This window comes from Musca autumnalis, unplaced genomic scaffold (assembly GCF_047663935.1).
Source record: "Musca autumnalis isolate F117 unplaced genomic scaffold, ASM4766393v1 scaffold_2, whole genome shotgun sequence".
Lineage (NCBI taxonomy): Eukaryota > Metazoa > Arthropoda > Insecta > Diptera > Muscidae > Musca > Musca autumnalis.
In genome coordinates, this window is record NW_027411755.1 from 246,953,858 (window position 1) to 246,978,281 (window position 24,424).

The window sequence follows — 24,424 nt, forward strand, 5'->3', positions numbered from 1 at the left end:
TAGATCAGGTTCAAATATGGACTATATTTGTCCACTCCATCCGGTACCTCCCACACAAAATTTAGGATAAGTTCACTTTAAGACCTGCTATCGAATCACTTTGATTTTTGTTGAAGCAACTTGCATTCGCTGCCTCAATTACGATGGTAAAAGTTTTTTCAGGGGCAAGTCCATACTTAATGAGCAAACAGCCCGAAGGGTGTAAAAACCCCTTATGGCACCAAATGTAGTGGCTGGAGATCTATTCTTTTTATACCTTCAGCCTTTAGGCTAAAGAGGGTATTTACACTTTGATACGACCAAAAATGTGCCTCACCGAAATAATGGTTTTAGACCTCAAGTATGTTTGTACGATATCCGTTTCAGACAATTTTGAGTAGATCTAGCAATGTCCGTCCGTCTGTCGATAACTCTCGAACGGATCAATCGATTCGGTTCAAATTTTGGGTATCGAAATATTTTGTCCAGATTCGATTTAAGTTCGAAGATGGGCCATATAGGTCCACTCCTTCAGGTACCTCCCAAACAAATGTTCAAAAATTGTAGGGAATAACCGATTTGGTCCATACTTTGCACATCGTGTAATTTCTACCAAACTTAGATGAGGTTCCAATATGGACTCAATCGGTCCACTCCTTCGGGTACCTCCCACACAAAATTTCGGAAAAGTTCAGTTTAGGACCTGGTCTCGAATCGCTTTGATTTTTGTTTACGCAAGTTGTATTCGCTGTCCTCTATACGACGCTGTCAGTTTCTTTAGAGGCAAGTCCATACTTCCTGAGAAAATAGCCTGAAAGTTGCAAAAAACCCTATGACACCGTGTGTAGTGGTTGGAGCGCAAGATAACTCTCGAACGGATCTGCCGATTCGGTCCAAAATTTGGCTTTCGTAATATTTTGTCCAAACTTAGTTCAAGTTCAAAGATGGATCATATAGGTCCACAACTTCCGGTACCTCCCCACAAAAGTTCGAAAATGTTCTGAAAATTTGTGCGTACGATAACTCTTGAAGGGAGTAACCAATTTGGTCCATACTTTGCACATTATGAAATATCTACCAGACTTAGATATGGTTCCAATATGGACTTAATCGTTCCACTCCTTCGAGTACCTCCCACACAAAATTTCGGAAATGTTCAGTTTAGGACCTGCTCTCGAATCGCCTTGGTTTTTGTTGTAACATCTTGTATTCACTGTCCCCTATACGAAGGTACAAGTTTCCTCAGGGGCAAGTCCATACTTCCTGAAAAAATAGCCTGTAAGTCGAAAAAAACGATGACACCATGTTTATGGGTGGAAGCGCAAGATAATTCTCGAACGCAAATGCTGATTCCGGCCAAAAATTGACCTTCGTAATATTGTTTCCAAACTTATTTTATGTTCGTAGATAAGCCATATCGGTCCACACCTTCAGGTACCTAACCCACAAAAGTTCAAAAATATACGGAAAAATTGTGCGCACGATAACTCTTGAAGGGAGTGACCGATTTGGTCTATACTTTACACATTCTCATAATATCTACCAGATATAGATCAGGTTCGAATATGGACTATATTTGTCCACTCCATCCCGTACCTCCCACACAAAATTTTGGATAAGTTCACTTTAAGACCTGCTATTGAATCACTTTGATTTTTGTTGAAGCAACTTACATTCGCTGCCTCAATTACGATGGTAAAAGTTGTTTCAGGGGCAAGTCCATACTTCTTGAGAAAACAGCCTGAAGGGTGTAAAAACCCCCTAGGGCACCCCCATGGTCTATGTCGGTCCATTCCTTTAAGTACCTTTTCCGCAAAATTTTTGAACTTTAAGTCTAATCAACATTTTTTTTTGGAAAAATTTGTTTCAATATACACAGGCTGAGGGTATATATCTGTCGGCAAAGCCGACTGATACTTTTTTACTTGTTTTATATATGATTTAGGACAATATTCTACCGTCTTTATTCACATTTTCGTTATCTGCGGTCACAAAATATATTTTATTGGTGTTTTTTCATAATAAATTCTTTCAGAAGATTATGTGTGCTCGATCCAAACTGGTTTTGAAATAGCTAAGGTGAATATATATAGGGAAAATATTGATAACCCAGATCGGACTTTGTAATATTACGCATTTTAGTACTATAAACTAAAATAACGTCATCAGGATAAATCATAGGTTCCTAATATTGTATGTGAAAATGCGGGGATAGTCTACGGCTATTGTCCAGTGAATATATATCTGACATACGATTCCTAACATTCATGGTTATGGCATGGTTCTTAATACACACGGTGTGCCTTAACCAAATTTAAATGGAAGGTGCTTACACCTGGGAAGTTTTTGCAGATTCTGATACTACAATGCTCATAGATGAGAAATATCAAGAAACAAAAAAATCGCCGGAGGGATTTTCAAATAAATCGCGATTTAAGTTCACCTTTTTAGGGTTTCTTTAGGTTTTTACGATTTTGTTGGGAAACCGCGAGACCTATGTAAATGAGCCTAAACAAATGTTGTAGCTCTGAAAATTTTGCAAAAGATTGACCTTTATTATATATTCGTAGGTTTTACCGTTTTTGAGATATAGAAGTTCAAATTGAGACAATGTGCTGACTGTATCGTCTCCTTATAAAACAATATCAAGCTCAGTGCGCCTTAACTAACTTTGGATGAAAAGCTCTTACACATGGGAAGATTTCGCGGATTCTGAAACAGCAATGTTCATAGATATGAAAAATAAAAAAAAAACAGAAAAAATCACCGGAGGGATTTTTAAATAAATCGCGCTTAAAATTCACAATTTTAGGTTTTTTAGGTTTTCACGATTTTGCTTGGAAACCGCAAGTCGTATCGAAATGAGTCTAAAGAAAATGTTGTAGCTGTGAAAATTCTCTACAAGACTGATCTTTAGGTTTTTTTGTGGGTTTTACCATTTTTGAGATATAGAGGTTCAGTTCAAATTTTTAGGTTTTTATATTAAGTCTTCAAGATTTTGGTTGGAAACCGCAAGTCATATTAAAATGGGACTAAAGAAAATGTTAGGTGGCAGTAGGTGGCATCCAAGAAGGTATATTGATAAACAACAATTACATAAATAATATCAGATATGCTGATGACACTACATTAATATCCGACAGCATATCAGGCCTACAAAATCTTGTTGATAGACTAACATCAAGTAGTGAGTTGTATGGTCTAAAAATAAACACCCTCAAAACAAAATTTATGATAATAAGTAAGAACAACGCTCACAACGAGTTGATTTTAAAAATACAAAATTTCCATATTGAGAGGGTACAAAGTTTCAAATATCTGGGAGTTTTGCTAAATGATCAATGGGACTACTCAAAAGAAATCAAATGTCGCATAGAAATGGCAAGAGATGCATTTCATAAATATAAAAAAGTTCTAATAAGCCATGATATAAATGTTGCAACAAAATCTCGTTTAATAAAAGCGTATATATGGCCAGTCTTGTTATATTCAGTCGAAGTGTGGACGTTAAAAGCGGCAGATATCAAACGACTCGAAGCATTTGAGATGTGGGTATACCGTCGAGCACTAAAAATACCATGGGTCCTGCATGTATCAAATACTGAAGTATTGCGAAGAATGAATACAACAAGAGAATTATTAAACAACATAAAGAAACGGAAAACGGCATATCTAGGGCACATTATGCGAAACCGTAAATACATCATTCTCCAGGAAATACTACAAGCAAACATAGAAGGAAGACGTACCAGAGGAAGAAAAGAGATGCAATGGATTCAAAATATCCAACAATGGACAGAATTCCAGAACGCCGAAAATTTAATAAGCATAGCGAGAAATAGAGATATATTTTCCTATTTTGTTAATAATTTATAAACACATAAACATGTAATTTTTTTGACAATTGTAATATGATCGCTAACATTCGAAAATCGAATAAGCAATAAAGAAGAAGAAAGAAAATGTTGAAGCTGTGAAAATTCTCTACAAGATTGGATGATTTATTTCTTCCTAGGTTGTACCACTTTCAAGATATGTAACTTTAATTTGGGAAATTGCAGTAATGACATTGTTTTATAAGGAGGCATTGTCTCAATTTGAACTTATATATCTCCAAAACGGTAAAACCTACGAAAATATCATAAGGATCAATCTTGTGGAGAATTTTCACAGCTACAACATTTTCCTTATGCCCATTTACATAGGACTCGCGGTTTCCAACAAAATAGTGAAAACCTAAAGAACCCCCAAAAATATGAACTTAACTCGCGATTTATTTGAAAATCCCTCCGGCGATTTTTTTTGTTTCTTGATATTTTTCATCTATGAGCATTGTAGTATCAGAATCTGCAAAAACTTCCCAGGTGTAAGCACCTTCCATTCAAAATTAGTTAAGGCGCACCGCACCGTGTACTATAATGATGGCAGCTACTCTTGCTCTGAGAAAATTGACTGAATTAACCCTACAATTCTACATTCAAAGTTCAAAGAAAAATGGCCGCAGGTTAAGCTAGGAAATCAGAATTAATAAAAATAGGAGAAAAATACGGAAATTTTCAAAAACAAAAAAAAAAATTGGTGTCAGGTGTGAGCATTAATGACTTAACATTACCATTGACGAAATAAGAATTTACAAATGTTTACCAAATGATTATTAATAAACGTCGTATAAAAGAAACATTTGGTAAAGCGAAATATGTGAACATCAACAAATTTATTTGCATTGTGCACAGGATATCAGAAAAGAAATTAAAAAAAAAACCATCACATCAAATTTCAAATTCAAACAAATATGCAGCATTTTTTAACAGGATGTCATAATAATGAATAGAATTCTTAGCGAACAATAATTTTGAGTACATTTCATACCTATCCTATGATGCGGATTTCGTTTCATCATTATGTCATGCCTAATTACTATTAGATATGGCTCAGAAACGACGACAAGCGGTACATTTTGTCTTAATCAAAGCCATTTACCTCATCTTATAACAGGATAATAGATCAGTGAATTAAAAAATAAATGATGTTAGGCTTTTGCAGGGTTAACCTTCTTTATAAAGATTTATTTGAAATATAAGCAATGGAATAGGCATTTGAAACCCAGTGGGTTATATATAAACGTACTATTCAAAAGCGAAGTAATTGGAAAACTACAATACCAATAACCTAAATAGCAGAATTTGATTTGTAGATCTTAGATGAAATAATTTCATAAAAATAAAGAAAAAGCTGAGGAAGAAAATTGAAAATCGTATCATTAGACGTCATTAGCTGAGAATAATCGCTATCGTTTTCTATTCGAATCCGATGGCATCACATTTGAAGACTTCAACAAGATATGCGTCATTTTTCGTTTCATCCCCATGTCTTGGCTAATGAGAATTAGATATGGCTTAGTGCCAACGACAAGCGGCACATTTCATTATCATCAAAGACAATTGCCGCATCTAGTATCAGGAGTTCAAAATTTTTAGAAAAAAGTTTTTGAATCTAAACTTTTTTTAAAATAGGGAGGCAGATGCGTTGTTAATATTTCCCTTAACAAACTGTTAATTGCACGCGTCAATGACTACATGAAATTTACCGTTATTATTGGTTCCATGGACATCAAAATGGTTCACTTGACACGTGATGATATAACACGATCATTATAATAGGAGCTCCGATTTACTCGCGAATTCGAGAAGAGTTTCACTCGCGAGTGGAATTCGAGCGAGTATTCGGAGCTCTGATTATAATAATTCGGATTTGGTGTTTTGCCATCAAATGTTCGCAGATTTTCTTCATTGTCTTTGCAGGATGCTTTGTTTGCAAGAAAACCATGAGTTTTATATCTTATCCCTTAGTTCATTCCGACTTAAGTGCATCCGCAGTAGCTTAAGCTAATATTTGTCTTTATTTCTCTTTTGAATACATGCTTCTCGTCTCCCCTTTCTCCCAGTAACGGTATAGTAAGAAATTCACATTTATAATTCGCGGTCTAACCCATCATACCAGTTTCTTTTCGAACGTTTGGCAAATGTTTTTTCTTGTGTTCGCCAAAAGTTCGAAAACTATATAATTTTCGAACATTTGGAGAATGTTTTTTCTTCACAAGAAAAATTGTTTCGAGAAAAAAAATTTTAGTTCGGGTTTTCTTTATACACTCAGCATTTATGCTAACACTTTCATACGGGCAAAATGTGTCTCATCGAAATAATGGTTTTAGACCCCAAGTATGTTTGGACGAAATGTGTTTCAGACAATTTGGAGTCGATTTAGCAATGTCCGTCTGTCTGTCTGGCTGGCTGGTGCGCACGATAACTCTCGAACGGATAAACCGATTTGCTCCAAAATTCGGTTTTCGCATTATTTTGTCCAAACTTAGTTTAAGTTCGAAGATGGGTTATATCGGTCCACTCCTTCCGGTACCTCCCCCACAAAAGTTCGAAAATGTTGGGAAAATTTGTGCGCACTATAACTTTTGAAGGGAGTAACCGATTTGGTCCAAAGTTTGCATATAGTGAAATTTGTAGCAAACTTAGACGAGGTTCCGATATGTTCCGGTCCACGCCTTCGGGTACCTCCCACACAAAATTTCGGGAAAGTTCAGTTTAGGACCTGCTCTTGAATCGCTTTGATTTTTGTTGTAGCATGTTGAATTCACGGCCTCTTATACGGCGGTACAAGTTTCATCAGGCGCAAAACCCTACTTCCTGAGAAAATAGCCTGAAAGTTTCAAAAAAAAAACTCTATGACACCGTGTGTAGTGGTTGGAGCGCAATATATATCAGGTTCGAATATGGACTACATTTGTCCACTGCTTCGGGTGCCTCCCAAACAATATTTTGGATAAGTTCACTTTAAGGACTGCTCTGGAATCAATTTCATTTTTGTTGAAGCGACTTTCATTCAATGCCTCAGTTACGACGGTAAAAGTTTTTTCAGGGGCAAGTCCATACTTCTTGAGAAAACAACCCTAAAAGTGTAAAAACCCTCTATGGCACCATGTAGTGGCTGCAGAGCACGACAACTCCCGAACCACATACTGAGTTGATCCACACTTTGCATATCGTAATATTTATTAAAATATTAGATGAAATTCGAAGGTGGTGCTTGTAGGTCCACTCCTTCCGGTACCCCCCGCACAAAAATCGATAATATTAGCTAAAATAGTACACGTGATATCTGTCGGTTCATACGCTTAAAATTGTCAAAACCCCTTAAATAAACACGTTTTTGGAAAAAAAAAAAGTGTTTCAATTCACACAGGCTGAGGATATATCTCTGTCGGCAAAGCCGACTGATCCTTTTTTACTTGTTATACCCTCAGCCTTTAGGCTAAGGAGGGTATATACACTTTGATACGATGAAAATGTGCCTCATCGAAGTAATGGTTTTAGACCCCAAGTATGTTTGGACGAAATGTGTTTCAGACAATTTGGAGTCGATCTAGCCATGTCCGTCCGTCTGTCTGTCTGTCCTGCTGGCTGGAGCGCACGATAACTCTCAAACGGATGAACCGATTCGGTTCAAATTTTGGCTTTCGTAATATTTTGCCCAAACTTACTTTAAGTTCGAAGATGAGCTACATCGGTCCACTCCTTCCGGTACCTCCCCCACAAAAGTTCGAAAATGTTTGGAAAGTTTGTGCGCACGATAACTCTTGAAGGGAGTGACCGATTTGGTCCATACTTTGTATAGCGTAATCTTTCTACCAGAGTAATATGAGGTTCCAATATGGTCTCAATAGGTCCACTCCTTCGGGTACCTCCCACACAACATTTCGGAGAAGTTCAGTTTAGGGCCATCTCTCGAATCGCTTTGATTTTTGTTTTAGCAACTTGTATTCACTGCCCTCCATACGACGGTACAAGTTTCATTAGGGGCAAGTCCATACTTCCTGAGAAAATAACATGAAAGTTGCAAAAAACCCCTATGACACCGTGTGAGGTGGTTGGAGCGCAAAATAACTCTCCAACGGATCTGCCGATTCGGTCCAAAATATGGCCTTAGTAATATTTTGTCCAAACATAGTTTAAGTTTGAAGATAAGCCATATCGGTCCACTCCATCAGGTAACTCCCCCACAAATGTTCACAAAATTTCGGAAAAATTGTTCGTACGGTAACTCTTGAAGGGAGTGGCCGAATTGGTCTAACTTTACACATCCTAATATATCTACCAGATATAGATCAGGTTCAAATATACACTATATTTGTCCACTACATCCGGTACCTCCCACTCAAAATTTCGGATAAGTTCACTTTAAGACCTAATATCGAATCACTTCGATTTTTGTTGAAGCAACTTGCATTCGCTGCATCAACTACTATGGTAAAAGTTTTTTTCAGGGGCAAGTCCATACTTCTTGAGCAAACAGCCCGAAGGGTGAAAAAACCCCATAGGCACCATATGTTGTGGCTGGAGATCCACTTCCATAATGGTCAATGTCGATCCATTACTTTTAGTATCTCCTACGCAAATCTTTTGATCTTTAATCCTAATACAAATTTATGTCAGTTCAAACGCCCAACATTTTTAAAACCCCCTAAATACATATGTTTTTTGGGAAAAAAATTGTTTCAAAATACACAGGCTGAGGGTATATCTCTGTCGGCAAAGCCGACTGATACTTTTTTACTTGTTAAAATTTCTATGAAAAATTCCATTTTTCATGGAATTGACTGTTTTCCCAAAATTTACCTATTTTGGTATACCGGTATCCTTGGTATGTATCGCAGGGGGGTTTGTATAGATTTATCGGTGTCAAGTCTTATTATATGCTTAATATTTCGTATAATTATTTGATCAGTATCAGGAGATCTGGTTATTCCTTACACCTCCTTCCCGGCGATTTTAGTTTTTTTACGCGGTATCCAGCTCTGTTTTAGATATTGTGCTGTTCCAATGTTTATTTTTGGACTTCGTTGGATCCACAATTTTCAAAAAGTACTATTTTAGCAAAGCTTTGATATAAATTTCTGGTCATAATTTAAGTTTTTCTTAAAAAGTAGACATGTCTTTTTTTCGACATACTTGTCTGTCAAAAGTAAACATAGGTGGGATAAAATGTACTCCTCATGAAAGCTTTTTGTCCCCTTCTTCTGATTAAAAATAATATGGTGCCAATCAATACAAAAAACTCATCAAAAATGAACTAATAGATATTCATACCGCGGAGTTGCAAATGTTTTGAGTAGGCTAAATATATGTATGTACAGTATCGGCCAAAACTAAAGCACCCCCTCAGTAAATTTTTTTGAAATGATAATTTTTTTATGAAAACTAAATTATAAATTTATATTTTATTTTTTTTTTTTATTTATTTATATCTTTATAATTGAAAAACACAAAAATAAGGAATTCAGAATTTAATAAACAAAAGTTAAAATTCAAAAAATATTTTAGGTCGCAAATATCAGCGGACAAAACTAAAGCACCCCCAATTTGAGGTACAACAAAAACTATTGAAATCAATATTTCGTTGCATATCCTCTATTCTGCATGACACAGTCACATCTTTTAGGCATAAAGGATACTAAATTATTAATTATTGCAGGCGAAATAATCGATTTTTGGAAAATTTAGCTTAAATCCTCAAAATACTGAAAATCGGAAGGTATCGTTATATGGAGGCTATACCCAAACGTGGACCTAGGTCCACGATTTTTGGTGGATATTTTTTATGACCACTATGAACCCTAAGTACCAAATTACAGCTAATTTAGTAGGAAAATGTGGCTTAAATATCCAAAATACCGAAGATCGGAAGGTACCGCTATAAGGGGGCTATACCGAAACATTAGCCGATATTGTTCATATTCATCCAAAAATGATGCTACAGCATCCACTAGTCAAATAAAATACGCTAACGTTTAAAAATTAGCAAAAGAACGAATTACAGAAGAACGATAGACGCCGGCTTATTCAGTCGACGACCAGCAAAAAACCTTTCATATCGACTAAAAATGAAGGAGCCAGACTGGCATTCGCCAAGACCCATTTGAACTGTTTTCCGATGAATCTATGTTTAATTTAAAGTATTCAGATGATAAAAGGCTTGGACCAAATGGGCAACCGTTAAATCCTAAATATTTCAAAGACGCTGTAAAACATGGAGGCTGAAGGTTTTTTGCTGGTCGTCGACTGAATGAGCCGGCGTCTACCGTTCTTTTGCAATTCGTTCTTTTGCTAATGTTTAAACTTAAGGGATTTAGTATTTGACCAGAGAATGCTGTAGCATCATTTTTGGATGAATATGAACAATATCGGCTAATGTTTTGGTATAGCCCCATTATAGCGGTACCTTCCGATCTTCGGTATTTTGGATATTTAAGCCACATTTTCCTACTAAATTAGCTGTAATTTGGTACTTAAGGTTCTTAGTGGTCACAAAACATATCCACCAAAAATCGTGGACCTGGGTCCACGTTTGGGTATAGCCTCCATATAACGGTACCTTCCGATTTTCAGTATTTTGAGGATTTAAGCTAAATTTTCCGCAACCCGATTATTTCGCCTGCAATAATTAATAATTTAGTATCCTTTATGCCTAAAAGATGTGATTGTGTCATCCAGAATAGAGGATAAGCAACGAAATATTGATTTCAATAGTTTTTGCTGTACCTCAAATGGGGGGGTGCTTTAGTTTTGTCCGCTTATATTTGCGACCCAAAATGTTTTTTGAATTTTAACTGTTGTTTATTAAATTCTGATCTCCTTATTTTTGTATTTTTCAATTATAAAGATATAAATAAATAAAAAGAAAAATAAAAAATTAATTTATAATTTAGTTTTCATAAAAAAATTATCATTTCAAAAAAATTTACTGAGGGGGTGCTTTAGTTTTGGCCGATACTGTAAGTGTTCATAACTGAATAATCATTTTTAAATCTTAACAAGTGAGCAAAGGCTATAGTCGGGATGGGGCCGACCACGTGATACCCTACACCACTACCCCTTTGCATAAGCTTTTCACTGCTAAACATTTCTTTTAGGGAATATAATCCGACTACCACCAAAAATAATATGCCTCTTTCTCTCTGGGACCCCTATAAGCAACCAAAATTTCGTGACCATCCGATCAAAATTACGACCTGTAGCTTGATTGCAAAAAATTGAAGAATTCGATGCATTATCGACTATTGTTTTATCTCCCTTGTTTGACCACCTTCGCCAACCTACTTTACACCAATAAAACGTAATATTTTCTTCTTCCATTTACAGGCTTTGCCGTTGGAATACCACTACTAGAAGCCGATATATTCACAAAGAATAAAACTTTGAATTTGTCTCCAAATGAGTTTTTCTCCATTCCGACCCCTAAATATTATCCGACTATCGCCAAAATCAATAGGCTTCTTCCTCTGTGGGGCCCCATCTACCCCCAAAATTTCGTCACCATTCGATCAAAATTCCAACTTGTAGCGTGATTACAAAAAAGGGAAAAATTTGGTTTTTTTACTGAATTTTGCAATATCTCGGTTTGCTCACTTACGCCAACATACTTTGCATCAATATAAACGAGATCTTTTCTTCTTCCATTGACGGGTATTCCTGTTGGAATACTCCAACCAGAAGCGGAGATATTCGCATAAGAAAAAAACGTTGATTTTCCTCCACATAAACTTTTCGCTTATTCCGACTCCTGAATATTATCCGACCATCACCAAACTAAATTGGCTTCTTCCTCTGTGGGACCCGCATCCACTCCCAAAAAACTCGTGACGATCCGATCAAAATTGCGACCTGTAGCGTGACTACAAGCAAATCAGAAAATGGGATGCATTACCGACTATTGCGATATCTCTGTTGTTTGAGCAGCTATGACAACCTACTTTACATCGTTGTAAAGGTGATATTTTCTACTTTCCTTGCCAGGTTTTGCTTTTGATATACCTCTTAAAAAACAGAGATATTGGATTTGAAATAAAACGTAGACCTTTTCTCTAAATAAGTTTTTGCCCATTCCGACCCTGAATATTATCCGACCATCATTAAATTCAGTAGGCTTCTTCCGCTGTGGGACTCCCATTAACCCCCAAAATTTCGTGACGATCCGATCAAAATTGCGACCTGTAGCGTGATTACAAAAAAATCGGAAAATGGGATGCATTATCGACTATTGCCATATCTCTGCTATTTGACTACCTACGACAACCTACTTTACATCGTTGTAAAGGTAATATTTTCTACTTTCCTTGCTAGGTTTTGCTTTAGATATACCTCTAAAAGAAACAGAGATATTGGCTTTGAAATAAAACGTTGACCTTTCCCCAAATAAGTGTTTGCCCATTTCAACCCCAGAATATTATCCGACCATCATCAAAATCAATAGGCTTCTTTCTCTTTGGGACCTCCATTAACCCCCAAAATTTCGTGACGATCCGATCAAAATTGCGACCTGTAGCGTGATTACAAAAAAATCGGAAAATGGGATGCATTATCGACTATTGCGATATCTCCGTCATTTGGTTACCTACGCCGACCTAGTTTGCATCATTGTAAAGACGGGATCTTCTACTTTCATAGTCAGGCTTTGCTTTTGGAAATTTTACAACAACGCAAAAATGAAAATTGGGGTTTTATTTGCTACTATTGTGATATCTTCGTTGTTTGATCACCTACGAGCACCTACTTTACATCATTAGAAAGGTGATATTTTCTACTTTAATTGTCAGGTTGCTTTTGGTATACCCCACATAGAAGCTGAGATATTCGCTTTGGAAAAAAACGTTGTCTTTTTATCCACCTAAGTTTTTTTCCCTTTCCGACCCCTAAATATTATCCGACCATCACCAAAATCAATAGGCTTCTTCCCCTCCGGGACCCCCATCAACATGCAAAATTTCGTGAAGATCCGATCAAAATTGCGACCTGTAGCGTGATTACAAGGTTTAGATGGACAGACGGACAGACGGACGGACGGACGGACTGACGGACGGACACACATAGCCAGATCGACTCAGCTCGTCGAGACATTCATTTTGGTATATATAAGTATGGGTCTACGACCATTATTTCGATGCGTTACAAACTTTTTGGCCAAAACCAACTTATAATACCCTCCCCACATAGTGGTGTGGGTATAAAAATAAGGTCAATAAAGAATAAAATAACAAAAACAAATATTTTTCAAAACTCAAAATTACCCTAATAATAGATTGAATGTGATATAGGCGTCGGAGTTGCAAATGTTTTGAGCATCTCTGTATATGTCAACCTTAGCGGCGATTGTTCTGTTTGTTCAGATTACTGCAAAAACTATTTTCCTCCTTTTTCTAACATGTCTTTTTTCTTTTTTTCTGACAGCCTGATGTAATCTGCGGTAAACTTCTTTGAAGATAAAATAAACCGAAAATACCTTAGATATCCGTCAAACTTAATTTGACAGAATAAAGATGGAAACATTGCAATCCGCAATTGAATACTATATGGCGAAAAGTGTAACGAAACCAATTGAAAAAAGAATTATCATATAAATTCTTCATCATTAGCAATAACTAACAATTCGTTGTGAATATAAATGTTATGCCATTTGGTGAATGTATTTTGTGTAGCTCTTTTTTAAGAATTTAATGTCCAGATATAGAACAAATTCATATGTATACATTAGGGTGGTTTTAAAAAATCGATGTCGGATTTTTTTAGGCGGCACCACTTATGTCGTTTAGTTTTGTTAGATTATAAGATTGCCAAAGTTCGAGCACATTTGGAATATGTAAACACGTGCAACGTATCGAATATTAGAATCCGAACCGAATTTCACAATTTTTTGTAGGATTAGTTTTTTAGTCACAACAAAGAATTAGTAACATTTGTTCATCAATTGGACCATAAGTATAGCCTGCAGAGCGATTTCGTGCAAATTGTAAAGTTCAAAACCAATCCTTCAAACAGTTTTGAGGATGATAATTATCCTCTGCGAGCATAAAGCTGTGTCTATGATTTGAACGGAGGAAGATATACCGATAGAAAAGTAGATATGATGTTCAAGACAAGTCAGACAAGGGGAGCCATTGATTATCCTAGCAATCAGTCGTGAGGGGGGATTCGTGTCTTCCTTAATCTTAACTTTATATCCTCCTGAACATAAACAAAAAAAATATTATAGACTCCCTGAAGTAAAACATAAGAAAGTTTGGGGTGGACTAAGTGTCTGGTCAACGCTGTACCCTTGTTGATCCAGAATGAAAATAATCGATCTGAAAGAGTCAATCCTTGAGAGCAAAGTTATCCCAACTTCAGGTGTGGTCGAAGTTGGAGCCTCAGCACCCATCCCTACCGTGGTTTCAAAGGCTGACATTTGATTGAAACCCCGAATTCAACCTCCTACCCTCTCCTTTGTTTACCTCACCAAGTAAGAAAAATAGGGATAATTTAGCCTTCCATGTTATTAAACATTAGGTTTGTATTTGAAACAAAAGTAATATTTTTTTTATAATATATTATTAATAATTCAAAACAGATTGATGTAACAATGGTATATACTTCGAAAGTAGTTTCTAATGTACACCTGAACCATCTTGCCCTTATGGGGAAGAATAATTTTGGAGTAATAAATTAATGATTACAAATACTAGAACGAGATATCTTAATAAAGATTAATTTCGATTCAGATATCTTTCTAACATAGGGAAAAAATTTATTTTGTAGCATACTAGACTAGTACTTCTAATATATGAGTTAATTAAACAACAATTCAAAATGAGCGTTCTCTATCAATTAATTTTGGAAGATAAATAGGCATATAGGTATATGTCGATGGCAATAAGTTTGATTTAACAGTTTACATTGGATATTTAACTATTGACGCAGACAAAGGATCTGTTATCCTTGAAACATGTTCAGGAATTAAAATATAAACGGGGAAAAAATTAAAATTTGAGAAAAAAGAATGATCCTTTGTCTATTTCAACATTGAAATTATCCTTTTCTAGTTCAGTTTTATAAGATCCTTTTCATATGCAAATATTTTACTTTTTCTTTATTACTCACACTCACTCAGATTAATGCATATCCTTTGTAATTCAATGTCACACTAACGATGATCCTCGAGGCCTCGATGATTGCTTGTATATGTGTGTAGGATGGATGACTTTTATATATTGATGGATTGATTATGTGTTGAGTTTTGCTGTAACAATTGAGGATGGTTAATTTATAATAAAACGTTTGCATATGTTTGGAATTATCAAGATTAAATGTTTATACGTCACTTATAGTACTTATCCATAAATTTTAGATAGTAGAAATAGTTAGGTCGGAGTAGGAATTGAACCCACGAACGTAGTTTTGAACACAGTCGGACACACTGCAGCACCCTCTTGCCAACTGGGCTACTGAGTGGTTATGCTGCTCAGGTGCTGTGTAGATGTTTTGTTTGCAGCCTGCTGAGTGTGACTCAATTCGTTGGGCAATTGATCTATTTTTATCTCACACGATTATATTAGACTTCAAGTGCGGAAGCGAAAAGTGGCTGGATTTTTTGGTGTAAGCACGTGTGATTACCCTGTGTAGGCGAATTGGTGTAACAGATGATTGGAGTAGATACCCTTGGACTAATTGATTCACCAGCGTTGTTACTCCGATGTTTCTCCAAACAAATGTGGGGTGAAATAAGACAATCAGTCGGAGTTGGAGTATGAAGATTAAATTGGTATTCAAGGTTCACAACTCGGAGGTACTTCTACCGGGTATAGGTGGTGATGTTAGCCGTTGATATAAGCTGTCTCAACAATGAACTTAAACGATCACATTCATGCAGTAAAAACGTCACCAAAAATGGTTAATCCTCCTCCACAGAGTTTATGCCGCAAAGGAGGAATTAGTTACAGATCTTCTGAATACACAAAATTTTTGAAGGATTAAAAACTGGTTGCTTTGCAAAGGCAACAAATATTGTTGGTAATATTTTCCGAAATATCAGTGATCACTCATGAGGTCGTTGAAATTGAAAAAATTTGCTTTTATTTGAAGTATAATTGGATAAAAATTTTTTACGGATTGTAGAAATTTTTCCGGATTTAGCGATGCACTGAATAATTTTCTTTTGCTTGAATAGTTGAGATTGAGCGCTTTGTTAACTTAATATTTTTCGGAGATTCCTTCAATTAAATGTGCGTTGTCTTATCAATGTCCAGCAAGCAAAAGAATTAGCATAGGGCAATATGAAGTTTTGTAAGCGAAGGGTTTAAAAGTAACAAATGTTCACCACTAAATTGTATGCATTAGGTGAGACAATTCAACGAAGAAGCAGGAAAAAGGTAAAAAAAAAAATTTGGGCTAATTACTCACTAACACAAATAAATCGATTTTTATCTCTATTCTCCAGCAAATTTACCGTAATCAGATAATTAAAAATATAAAAAATTAAAAAATATATTTGATCCGATCGGGATTCGAACCGGGCACACTACGAGAGTGAAGCGGCAACACTTCCTTCAGCCCACTGTACATGTTGGGGGTGGTTTCGACAAATGTATCGACCAATCGTTGGAAGTGGTTCCGTTACTAGAGGAAGTTCCCGAAATTGGTAGATACTAAAAATAGAACAATTGTTCTGCAAGTACATAACATCCCAGCGAACATTTTATTTTTTTGAATCGATACGAAAACATTTTGTTTTGATGGACCATAATTTCACCACAAAATTCGCCTTTGGCCCTATGCAAATTATGGTATACCATGGACACTTTGAGGCTCCAGTGGCTCGTGTTAACATATTCCGATTGTGCTCAAACTCTGGCAATCTTTAAATCTAACAAAACTAACTTTGAGTTGAAACCACCTTAGTATACATACATACCCATGTATATCCTTTGATTGCTGTTTTGTTTGTTTTATTTGGCGAATTTTTCACACTTCATAGAACCACCCTAAAACCCCACCCTTATTGCAAAAGTAACAAAACTATTCTAGTTTCATGTTTGAACCTCTGTTATCCTGGTACATCATGCGGCAAACTTCTTTGAAGTTCACATTTGCCGCTTGGCAATGTGCCATAACTTTTATTTGCCCAGTGGTGCAAGGATGATTAGAAAACTATGAAATAAGGTTAATTTTTTTTCCAAAATTACAGGAAAAAAATTTAGATTATGATAGTAAAGATACAAATTTGAAACACGTGTATCGATGTTTTGAAAGATTACATAAGGAAATAAAATTCCCCACTTAAAAAAAATAAATATTCGAATTAAGATTCTTTGGAATTCTTCTATTTTTTATATTGTGCTCAAGGCAACCTTAGCGGAAAATATCCGATTTCCCATAGTTTTTTTTTCACATAACTAACAACTTACCCTAAAATATTCTATAAAACTATTTTGTTTTCCTTGATATTTCTGACATCCTAATATATCCTTCGGCAAAGAAATAAAATGCAAACAATAAAATAAATATCTAATGTATTTAACAATTTTAGGGGATGGGCAATTTTCACTGCATCATTGAATGCAAATAGAATGACAAGGATAACAGCTTTTATTGCTCAAAAATGATCATGGCATTTATCATCATTAGCATCGAAGAAAAAATGTACTTTATCTTATTGTTCAGCATTTGAATGGTGATGACGTTTGGTGAAGGTATCTTCCTTCCGCTCTCTTTGTGTTTTATAAGGTTAAAGAAGCACACACATATGAGTGTCCTTTGATTGGCTCCATTGAATCACCCTAAAACTCCACCCATATTGAAATAGTAATAAAACTATTCTTTTTCTTTTTATTTCTGTTATCCTGGTAAAACATGCGGCAAACTTCTTTGAAGTTCGCACATGCCGCTTGGCAAGATGCCAAACACTATTTTTGTGTGCCCTGTGGAACGCGGAAAGCTTTTGTTTTTTATATTTTTTCATTGGACATAAAACTGAAATAATGAAATCCTGATACAAATTCTGGAACATATGTATACTTTGATATCAACAAAAATAAATAAATAAAATAAAATAAAGTTGTATGTACTCATGGACTCCTTATATACAATTGCAGAAACAGAAAACGTAAATAAGTTTTTTTATTCACAAAAGTCGACCAAATAGCCCAAAAATAGCAGGTAAATAAGTTTTATTTAATTAACTCTCTTTCGAGATGAGCTGTTATTACATTGAAAATTAGGAGTCTACCGAAGTGCCACACATAATCCAACATTTATAAATAAAAAAGTGAAAGGACAGTTTAAGTGTAAACAATTTCAATTTTAAGAATAACAAGTAAAAAAGCGTTAAGTTCGGCCGGGCCGAACTTTTCATACCCTCCACCATAAAATATTCTGAACTAAAATGGAATAATTAGTTTTCATTTCAGCCCCCAACTTTACGTGGGTACGTTAAAATGTCAGATAATGTACATAACATGCTTCATTCGGGAGGCCCTTTTTTATGGTGCCTATATCTAACTATGTATGTTGACAATTTTTGGTGGGCTAGAAATTGGGAGGTACCGTTATATAGGGGTTATAATAAAACATGGACCTATGTTGACAGTTTTTGATGGGAGTCTTTAATGTCAAATAACTCCTAATTCGGTTAAAAATTGTAGCTAAAATCCTCAAAATACCTAAAATCGGTACATAACGTGGGAACTTCAAATGTCATTATCAGCTAGTTCGGAGGTACCCCTGTATGTGGGCTATACGAAAATATGAACTTTAATGAACAATTCTTGTTGCAGAATTTTTAAAGCTAAGGTACGGAAAATCGGGAGGTTTGTTTTGGGGCTATACCAAAACTTGGACCTACGTTCGGTTAAACATTTTAAGTAAAATCCTCAAAGTACCGAAAATCGGGAGGTATCGTTATATTGGGGCTATGTTGAAAATTGTTGATGCAGGTGTGTGGTGACCACTACAACCTTCAAATGTCAAATTACAGTTAGTTCGGTTAAAACTTGTAGCTAAAATTGCCAAATTACTGAAAATCGGGAGGTACCGTTATATGGGAGCTATATCCAAACATGGACCTATGTTCATAATTTTTTCGAATATAAGATTTTTGGTCACTAATAACCCTAAATATCAAATTATAGCTAATTCGGTCTAGAAATGTGACTTAAAACGTCAAATACCTGAAATCGGGCGTTAACGTTATATGGGGGCTATTCCAAAACATGGACCTATGTCCACTAGTTTTGTTATATAAGTTTATTGACACTTAGGAACCCTAACTGTCAATTTATAGCTAAATCGGTCTGAAAATGTAGCTAAAAACGTCAAAATTCCGTAAATCGGGGGGTACCGTTATATGGGGGCTATACCAAAACGTGGACCTATGCTCACAAGCTTTGTTATGTAAGTTTATTGACACTTAAGAACCCTAAATGTCATGTTATAGCTAAATCAGTCTGAAAATGTAGCTAAAAACGTCAAAATACCGTAAATCGGGGGGTACCGTTATATGGAGGCTATACCAAAACGTGGACCGATATAGCCCATCATCGAACTTGACTTGCCTGCAAACAAAAGAAGACTTTTCCCAAAATTTCAGCGTTCTATCTCTATTTCTGTGGATGCTAGAGTGATTACCACAGACGGACGGACGGACGTGCACTGATCGGCTCAGAATTTTACCCTGATCAAGAATATATATACTTTATAGGGTCGCAAATGAGTATTTCAATGCGTTACAAACGGAAAAACAAACTTAATATACCCTCCATACTATGGTGGAGGGTATAAAAATATAGCGTTGTAATAGAGACCACAAGGTGTCTTTATGATTCAAGAAATCGCCAGTAGTTAAATTTCAGCATGATCCAAAAAGCGTAAAAGTGTTTAGCTTTTTGGAGAGAAGGTACCTGAATGGGTCGACATATTCCATATGGGAATTTAATCTAATTTTGGAAACATTACTTTCGATATTTATTTTACCGAACAAAAAAATTGTGACGAATAATTTTAACTTTTGTGAGGAAATATTCGAAGATAGTCCTTATCGGAGACCATCTTCGAAGTTGACATAAGACTGATAAAAGCATTGCGATGAAAAATGGTTGGACCAATACCGGTCCCTGCTTTCATGTGGACCAGCTGTTTTTTGTAAATAACCAAATGATTTTATGACAGGAAGCATAGACTTGCTCATGAAAAACATGAAATCGTTTTAAACAGTCCCATAAGGACAACTTTCAATAAAACTTTCCAAATTATCCTCGAACAACCCCTAATGCGCACTTAAAATTTTAGCTTTTATGAGGGACATACTTAAAGCAGTTATCCGATACAGTCCACTCTGAGAAAAATTACTTTGTGCTAAGGTTGGACCAATGCCATTATCTCAGGAAGCATTGACATGTCCATGTACTCGGTTTGAAATTAACCGAAATTTTTTTAATTTCTTTTTACGGGAGAAACTTGATGAATTTGTCCGATATTGACCTTCTTGGAACTTAATATACGATTGGTAGAAACATTACGATTTGTCTTAAGTTTTCGTGTTCATGACTTATTTATGTTGGTGCAGGCAGGGGTTTTTTCAGGCTTTGGTCATTATCATACGAAGTATGGTCTTACCAAAGAAATAAATTATAACATCGTTCCGTTACAAATTTCGAGAGTTATCGGGTTAACCAGCCATTCAGGCAGATAGACGGACGGACATGGCTAAGAACCAATTCGTTTGAAACGGATTTGTCTTATGAGCGTGACAAAGTGTACACATCGTCTGTAACCATAAGGCTGAGGGTATATAAATTATTATTTTTATACATTCACCCTTTTGGCTAAAGAGGGTGTATACACTTTAATACAACCAAAATTTGCCTCATCGAATTAATGGTTTAAGACACCAAATATGTTTGGACGATAACTCTCGAATGAAGCAACTGATCGGGTCAAAAATTTGACATTCATAATATTTTGTCCAAACTTAGTTTAAGTTCGAAGATGGGCCACGTCGGTCACTCCTTCCTGTACCTCCATCACAAAAGTTCAAATTTTTTCTCTAAAATGCGAGAAATCTCGAAGTGAGTAATCGAATTGTTCATTAAATTGGATATTGTAATTCTACTTCCAGACATAGATCGGGTTCGAATATGGACTATATCGGCCCACTCGTTCGGGTCCCTCCCACACAAAAAGTCCATACTTTCTGAAGGCCTGCGTACATAGGCTGCTCTGCCTGATTGCCTTGCTTTCCTGCTTCATTTTTGACATAATAAAGATAAAAGAATAAAGAAGGCCGAGGAAATTTCGAACTGGGTTGCCCTTTTCTTTTTTATTCTTTTAACAGAAGTAAGCAAGGTAAGCAGGCAAGGCAGCTTATGTACGCAGGCCTTGAGATAATGACCTTAAAGCTCCGAAAACCTTGACAGCACCAACTAAAATGGCAAATTCGCAAGATACCTCCCGCAGGGAGTTTCTGCTTTGTGCAAACTTTGCGCTTCATATTATTTCATCTAGTCGTGTATCAGGTTGGAATATGGGGTATATCGGTCCCACCCTTCCGGCACCACCCACACAAAATTTGGGGAAAGTGCAGTTTAACAGCTCATCTCGATGCTTCTCCTTGCGGGCCCTGTTATGACGTCGCATTTTTTTTTCGGGGGCAAGTTTTTACTTCCTGAGGTAATGACCCACAAACTCCCAAAAGCCAGCCGGCACCAACTAAACGGTCTATTACGTATGGTAAGGGAGTAACCGATTTGGACCAAACGTTGTACATCGTATTATTTTTATTTAATGTACAAATACCGACTACATCAGACCACTCTTTCGGGCACCTCCCACACAAAGTTTGTAAAGGGTGCAGTTTTAGGACTCGTCTGGGATCGTTTTTAAATTTTTGGCAACATGTTCTGTATGCGCGCTAGTTAAGAAGGTATAATGTTTTTCGGGTTCAAATCCATACTTTCAAAACCTCAAAAAATCCCTACAGCCCACGATGGGGCCCATATATATTTTCACCCGATTTTAGGTATTTGGTGCAGCAATCACGCTATATATGTCCAATAGTGATGAAATTTAAAGTGTCTGACGGAATTTGGTCTAGAAAACATTATTGAGACATCATATTGAAATCGGTTCAGATTTGGATATATCGTTCATAAATTTTCTCTGCCGAAGTTAATTATTTTCTCATTTTAGTTGGTGATATCGAACTTCCTTGAAAATATAGTTAAAATATTTTTCTTTTGACAAATTGGCCGAATCAGAGGCGACATGAATCAAGAGCTTGGTATTGTTGCCGCGTTCATAGGAGACTTCCGAAGCTAGTTTTCTTCCTTCACTATAATCCACATTAGGACGGCCTCTCTTCTTTGTATCATTACCTTGTTCTAGCGTAAATACTGTGTCGCTAGCTAACCATAAGCTTTCAAATTGTATTACACGATTTTGTGACCTCCAATTTTTTATCCATTTTTGGTTAAGGTGTGCACAAATGTTATGAACTTGTTTTTTAACTCCCGTCAAGAAGTTGTCTTTGACACCTCGATTAAATTTCGCAGAAATCCAGTCTATAACGTGTTTAAGTTTTCGCTGATTTTCCAACCAAAAATTAAAAATGTCCGAATTTTTAAGTTTTACGATATCTGGAAATTGATAATTTTTTCATTCGCAAGTATACGCCAAATTTCTTTTCAAAATCTGTTAGCCGGCATTGTCACCTTTCACCAGATCAATATTTTTACGAGAATACACCCCGATACCGAAAGTTCTACTCCAAAGAACACATGGACGATGCCACAGACTACATCAAAAAACATCACTTACCGACACAACAAATTATTGACCACATCTAATATTACATTTAAATTTTTAATAATAATTTTAATTTACATACCATAATTTTAATTTACATACCATACATTTTCCAATAAGAGATAAGCGTGTTAACATTTCCAAAGAATCACATCCACTTGTCACATTTTAACAGCATCCGGATGCAGTCCAAACGGAGTCGTGAAAAAGGCACTCTGTTCGCTACATATTATTAGGAGTTGTTAGAGATCCCTACATGTACACAAATCAGTTTGTACATCTCTACAGGCAGCGGCATACACTTTCCAATAAGAGATATGCGTGTTAACATTTCCAAACATTTGTTAATACAAACTAAATAATATTTCATTTGTGAACATTTTTCCGGTAACTCAAGAGAAGAAAATTTCCGAATGGAGTGCTGTTGGAGTACATGTCGAAATCTTAACTGGTGATGGGAAGACAACCCATTTAGCAAATTAAGCAAAAACAGTTCAGCTTGGAACAAATGGAGAGCGGAGGAAACACGCATGTTTGCGATTGAATTCAATGGAGAATTTTCATAATTTGGGTTAATGTAATAAAGTTTTTAATATTTTTTTACACAAATAATAAATGCATTTTATTTGTTCTGGCATATTTTGTAATGGCTTGCACAATTTCTTTCAGTAGTCACGCTCTTGTAAAAATCATGAGTAAAAATGCATAATTTGATGCACTTCCAGATCACTTGTACATATCATTTAACTGTCTCTTTGGAGGCAAACTTTTTGCTGGGTACATTTTAGTCAGCAGAGTGTCTGTAATCGTTACAATGGCAAACATTTCGCAATTTTATACTTTGATTTTTTTACTTTCGCGCCGCTAGATCAATGGTTTCGACCAGTGTGCGGTCCTCGAACAGCTCTTAACTGCAATTAGTGTTGTCCGATACAGATCATCTTAGAACTTGATTTACTTGTGGAAGAAGTTGTACCATGTAGAAAGTTTCGCCTAAATGGGATACTCAATTTTTAAGTAATCGTGCTAATCAGTCATTTGCGTTGGGGCCCGCAGAGTTATTTAGAGCTAGCAAGCTATTTCGGCAAGTATGAACTTGTCCCCGAATATCAATTATACCGACATAAAAAATCATGACAATCCGCAAGTGTCCCAAAACTGCAATTGTGGCAAAAAGTTGAAAAAATTTTGTGGAAGGTACCTGAAACTATTTTTTGCCACAAAGGTGGTCGCAAAAGTCGTAACTTCTTGTTCGTCGACTTTTAGATGCAAAAATGTATCAACTTGTTTCTGGCGATAAAAATAATGAGAGATTCGTAATGAGTACTTTTTGCTGTGGTGAGTTAGAGTTTCCGACCAAACAACATCATATTTTTAACGCTTATAAAATCTATCAACCTAAATTAGGCATTTCCCGCATAATCCTATGAAGACATTCTCGGAAAGTAGTCGCACTTTGTTTGAAACCTAAGTTATGAATTGAGAGAAAGGTCCCTTCTGTGTTGTATTCGGTAATTGGTGTACAATAAAAGTTACCGTCGCTAATTCGGTTGTAAGTCAATAAAAAATCCACCGCAAATTTGCCTGTCTAAAAGTTTTTTTTGAAAAAATAACTACCATTACAGCGCCTTAAAAAACGTTCTACCTATGTATGTGTGTGTCTATGTCAAAGTGATTTATTACATCCTTTGAAATCGAATTTTTCCTTTGCTTGTTTGTGTATATAGTGTGTATCATCACTATCGAAAAGCCAAAGGAAGCAAACCACA